The sequence below is a fragment of the Triturus cristatus genome, chromosome 4_1 (assembly GCF_964204655.1).
Source record: "Triturus cristatus chromosome 4_1, aTriCri1.1, whole genome shotgun sequence".
Lineage (NCBI taxonomy): Eukaryota > Metazoa > Chordata > Amphibia > Caudata > Salamandridae > Triturus > Triturus cristatus.
This window is the reverse complement of record NC_140585.1, coordinates 40,635,615-40,641,614: the sequence shown is the minus strand read 5'-3', so window position 1 is coordinate 40,641,614 and position 6,000 is coordinate 40,635,615. Positions and strand designations below refer to the sequence as shown.

The following is a 6,000-nucleotide window of genomic DNA, read 5'->3' as shown; positions in this document are numbered from 1 at the left end:
CCCCTACGGTTTTTTTCTTATAATGTACATAACCTCTGCTGCTGGTGCCAGTATCCTATCTATTATTCTGTAGCACTGATAGCATGCTTATGAAAACCAAGAAATGTGGACTCAACCCAGTAGATTATTGTACTCTGAGGGCTCAAGGAAAACAATAGAGTATCTCTATACATCCTTACAATTAACTACCCATAAATAGAAACAAAATGGTAGGCAACTACTGAAATGATTAGAGCATTATCAAAGGCATAGAATACAAAATTAAACTCAAAGGAAAAACCTAACATCAAAAGGCAGTCTGCCAATCGCACATTATCCACGTTCTTGTGAAATACACACATTTGCATACCTTTCCTTAGCTGACTGCAGTAAGCAGAGCCTTCGTTTTGTCAGAAATAAAAATCTACAAGCTGGTTTTTGTTATTCAGAAAATCAAAACATTGTCAAATCCACTGGGCAAAAAATTGGTTTATTATTTTATTTTGCAGTAAATACAAAAATCTGAGAACTGGCAATGCTCGTTTCCAAAGATGTTTATGAGAATAAATCATGACAATCACATGTACAATCTAACTCATGGGGTATTTACTCCTTGTGGAGAATGCAGAGCTGGCAAGACTTTTCATGAAAGAAAGTTTTTAAATAGAGTGTTTCCATCACTCATTAAAAGGTGCAAATGGTAGTCTCCTTGAGAGGAAAGAGGAAAGGTATGTCCCACACCTCTTGAAAGACTAAGTTGTTTTCCACTAAGCAAGCACAAGCATGTCAATAGTTTCCAATGTATCACATGTATAGGTGATGTATGAAAAATCCATATAGTGGTGCACCAACAGTAAATAATAATGTGAAAGTGTTCAAATCAAAATGTAGAATGTTCCATATCTTTATTGTGCTTGTACAGTACACATATAGATCCAAGTGTTACAGCAAAACATAGCCAACGCAATTCGTTCACCACTGTGAACTTCTTCAGGGCTGTAATTTAAGAAAGACAAAAATATATTTAAGTAAAATCACAAATACATAATATGCCAAAACTACAATCAACCCCCTGCCCCCTAAAAGAAAGATCAATATCCAGCTTCCAAAAACAGAGAGAGGGTATTTTCCTTAAAAATTATCCTACCACCTACATTGATACAAATGATACAATTGATACATTGAGCTGTCTTAAAGCCACATTGAATCAGTCACCATATAAATTATGCAGTAACAAGCAAACATGCCCCCCAGGACTCATTTAGTACATGTTCCGGTCACATCAAAACACATCCAACTAATTATTCTTAGTGTTTGATTTACCAGTCATAAGAGATGTAATAACATACATCAAAAAAGGGAGAGATACCAGAGTACATAGATCCCAATGTAAATGAACATGATTTGACACATGTTCCGGTAAGTGTACTATTAGCATTCATAACATAACAGACAAAGGAAAAGAATGAAGTCGACAAAGTCAATCTTTACAATTAATATACAATTTGTATCATGATATTGTTTGGACAACAAAAATGAGGGAAAGAAAAGGAATATGCTACTTACCAGTATGCATCTGTTCTTGGCATGTAGAGCTGCAGATCTATACACTGTGCATAGCTCGCCATCTGGTGTTGGGCCCGGATGTTTGCAGTTTGTTTTTCCTCTTGGAAAGTCTTTGGAAGACACGAGTTGGGTGACTCCTCCCTTGGTTCGTATTGCGCATGGGCTTCGGCTCCATCCTCAGATTGTTTTTCGCCAGCAGGGAAAGATGGAGCGTAGTGGTAACAGTAAAGACACCCATGTGTGTTGTAACTAAATAAGATAAGACTGGAACGGATACAGGTAGCCGGGGAGGCGGGTGGGCGTGTATAGATCTGCAGCTCTACATGCCAAGAACAGATGCATACTGGTAAGTAGCATATTCCGTTCGAGGCATATGAGCTGCAGATTATACACTGTGCATAGATTATATAGCAGTACCCAACCCTAGCGGCGACCACCGGTATCCGTTGCAGTAGTTTGGAACAGTGTTTTGAGTACAGCCTGGCCCACAGTAGCTTGTTGCTTGGTTTGCACTTCTACACAGTAATGTTTTGTGAACGTGTGCGGTGTTGACCATGTGGCTGCTTTGCATATGTCATCTAGTGGTATGTTTCCAAGAAAAGCCATAGAAGCCCCTATCTTTCTTGTAGAGTGGGCTTTAGGATGAACCGATAGCGTTTGTTTTGCTTTGTGGTAGCAAATCTGTATGCATTTTACAATCCACCTAGCTATCCCTGATTTAGAAATAGGGTTGCCTTTATGTGGTGGAGAGAAGGAGACAAATAGCTGTTTGGTTTTCCTGAAAGGTTGTGTCCGTTGGATGTAGTAAAGTAAAGCCCTTTTTACATCCAGTGTGTGTAACGCTCTTTCCGCAACAGTTTGAGGTTGTGAGAAAAAGACTGGTAATTCTACCGACTGGTTTAAATGGAATGGAGAAATGACTTTGGGTAGAAACTTTGGGTTGGTGCGGAGTACAACCTTGTTCTGATGCATTTGGAGAAAAGGTTCCTGTATAGTGAGTGCTTGTATTTCACTAACCCTCCTGAGGGAAGTGATGGCCACTAGAAAAGCTGTTTTCCATGTGAGAAATTGGAGCTCACATTTATGTAATGGTTCAAAAGGGGGTCCCATTAACCGTGTGAGAACTATATTCAAATTCCAGACCGGTGAGGGTGGTACTCTGGGTGGAATTACTCTTTTGAGGCCTTCCATGAAGGCCTTGATGGCAGGCACTCTGAAGAGTGATAGGTGCTGCCTGTTCTGTAAGTAAGCAGCAATGGCAGCGAGATGTAACCTAATGGAAGTATATGCTAGGTTACACCTTTGTAGGTGGAGTAAATAACATATGATGTGCTGTGTGGACACATTTAAAGGATTGATTGTGTTGTTGTGGCAGTAAACAACAAATCTTTTCCACTTTGCCGCATAGCATGTGTGAGAAAGTGGCTCTGTATATACTGTTCCCTAATAGGTACAGGGTGTACAGAGTCCCCAGTCCCCCGGAGGCTGATAGAGGTCAAAGTTAGGTATGACCTTACTCTCAAAAGTGGTAGCTTGGTCGAGCAGTAAGGCAGTACCAGAGGACAGTGTAAAGCATTTATTGTACACACTCAGTCAGCAAATGGTTTCACACACTCAATCACTGAACTCTAGGCCAATGATTTATATATTTAAAATATATGCTTGTTTTATTTTTAGAACCACAAAGGGGATAAAAATATACTTTCTCAGAATGAGAGGTTGCATATAAATACTTTTTGTCTTAAGCAATGAATTTTTGTAAACAGTCACAGTTGGTTGCAATAAACAATCCTATTTCCTAAACATCACAATGCATTGAGCTCAATGGTACATTCAGGTTATTTGTAATAAATTACTTTTCAGATTACTTTTGGAATTCCAGGTCTGGCTCCTAGAACCAGCCTTGGGTCAGTATTCAGAATCAAGTGATGAAAGTCGACTTAGTAACTGTAATGATTTTTAAATAATATTTAGGGGCCCCCTGAACCTTCCTTCCCCAGATTCCAGATAGAAACCTACAAGAAGAGCAAGAAGAAAAAAGACCTGCCCTGCAGCTGCTAAAAAGAGGAAGACACCAACTGCTTTGGCCCCAGCCCTACCGGCCTGTCGACCCTCGAACCTGCTCCTGCTCCAGCGCGGCATCTCTTGTGGCCAGCAACCTCAAAAACCCCGGAGGACCTGGCTACCTTTGAACTCTGATTCCCTGGGACTCCCATGAGTAGAGGCTCTACTCGAGAAACCTATTCCTAACTCCTGGCAGCAGCCCGGAACCGCGGACCCAACACACTCTGCACCAGCCAAGCCTGGCCAGTGCCGGAGTGGACAAAGACCCTGAGGACGACCCCACGGCGACTGTGACCCCGAGTCCGGCACCCAAGGACCCCCCTCGACATCCTGGACGAAGCCTGCAGCCTCAGAACCGAGTGCCACCCCAGCCGCGATCAACCAGAGGGTAAGATTCCCGACGTCAAAAGGCACCCCTGCCCCCTGGCGCCCTGTGGCCCCCTGTGCCCAATCCCGGGGTACCCACCTAACCTACAACTACCCAACTTACCCCTCGAAGTGGTGGTGGCACCGGAAACATCCTCGTCCCCGAGCCTGCAGCCTTTTTCCAAACCGGAACATTCCCATTGATTTCCATTGAGCGCCCGAAGGCTCAAAAGCACCCTGCACCCAGCCGCCCGAGTGGCCCTGGCAGTGCACTCTCTACACTAACTTACTTCCCCACTTGCCCTGAGTAAGTGACCAGGAGCCCAGCTCCCACAGACGCGTGGCTTGCCAGACAGCAGCCACCAACCAAGGCCCCCCTATCCCTCATAGGATAACATTGGGCCTAACTCACTCTGCACCCGGCCGTCCTGAAACCGCTGAGGGTGAACCAACTGTACCTACCTGACACTGGGGGACCCCTGAGTCTATGCCCGGAATTTCAACTCTGCCAGTCGAGTACTTACCCTTAAACCGCTAACTTCATTTTCCTCATAGGGTAACATTGACTGGCCTTTTCTTCAAAAATCTTCTAAGTGTGAACTTTTCAAAACTGTAAAAATTCACCAAAAATCAGCCAAGTGACAAAAACGAATGTACTCACCTGTTCCTGGGTGAGCTCCCAGTGCTGGATCTTGGTGCCCAGCCCTGACCCTGAAAAGTACTCACAACTATACTTACCTCTAACTCATTTTTCTCCCATAGGAAACAATTGTCTGCTTTTCTGTGAAATTTCTTCTAAGTGTCTATTTTTACAAATTTGAAATATTCTTTTAAAATCGTACCATTTCTGCAAACGAAATTACTTACCTGTTTTTGATAAGGACCCCAGTCCTGGGTCTAGGCACCCAGTCCTGGATTACTAAAGTAACGATAAAGTACTCTACCTGCAATGTGAATTTCTTGCCATAGAGATCCATTGAATGTTTTCTTTGAAATATTTTCTAAGTGCTAACTTTTGAAATAGCTAAATATTATTTAAAAATCATTACAGTTACTAAGTCGACTTTCATCACTTGATTCTGAATACTGACCCAAGGCTGGTTCTAGGAGCCAGACCTGGAATTCCAAAAGTAATCTGAAAAGTAATTTATTACAAATAACCTGAATGTACCATTGAGCTCAATGCATTGTGATGTTTAGGAAATAGGATTGTTTATTGCAACCAACTGTGACTGTTTACAAAAATTCATTGCTTAAGACAAAAAGTATTTATATGCAACCTCTCATTCTGAGAAAGTATATTTTTATCCCCTTTGTGGTTCTAAAAATAAAACAAGCATATATTTTAAATATATAAATCATTGGCCTAGAGTTCAGTTATTGAGTGTGTGAAACCATTTGCTGACTGAGTGTGTACAATAAATGCTTTACACTGTCCTCTGGTACTGCCTTACTGCTCGACCAAGCTACCACTTTTGAGAGTAAGGTCATACCTAACTTTGACCTCTATCAGCCTCTGGGGGACTGGGGACTCTGTACACCCTGTACCTATTAGGGAACAGTATATACAGAGCCACTTTCTCACATTGGTGGATCAGCGGTGGGATACAAACTTGCATTTGTTGGACTACTTGGTTACCATCTGATCACACGACAGAACTCTTAAAAATTGCCTTTAGAATTCTGATTGGTTTTTCCAAAATTACTAAAAGTCTTGCTAGGGCCTTGCTTAAGTCCCATTAGAATTTTAGAAAAATAAAAGTCACTATAGTCAGGGTAGAGGGTTAGAACTGTCAGGTTAGAATGTCTCAAACAAACCCAGCTATTAGTGATAATAATAACATGGACCTGGTGGAGGAGCTCGACCTCACACCTTACTTACACTTGTCTTTCAAGGAATTGAGGTCCTTATGTAAACTCAAAAATTTACAAATGGGTCTGCATCCAACCAAACAAGGGCTCCAGGAGCTCCTGGCTGAGTATGCTAAAGACCACCCATCTGAACATGGTGATGGCCAGTCAGAT

The 6,000-nt window shown here is 42.1% G+C and overlaps 1 long non-coding RNA gene across 1 annotated transcript in view; it reads right to left on the bottom strand.

Moving 5' to 3' along the window:
- Window positions 1–450: 450 nt before the first annotated feature.
- The window catches only part of LOC146839408 (uncharacterized), a 461,649-nt gene continuing 456,099 nt past the window's right edge, over window positions 451–6,000 (bottom strand). Inside the window, exon 5 of the long non-coding RNA XR_014981074.1 lies at window positions 451–975. This is a non-coding gene — a long non-coding RNA (uncharacterized LOC146839408). The remainder of the gene's footprint in view (window positions 976–6,000) is intronic.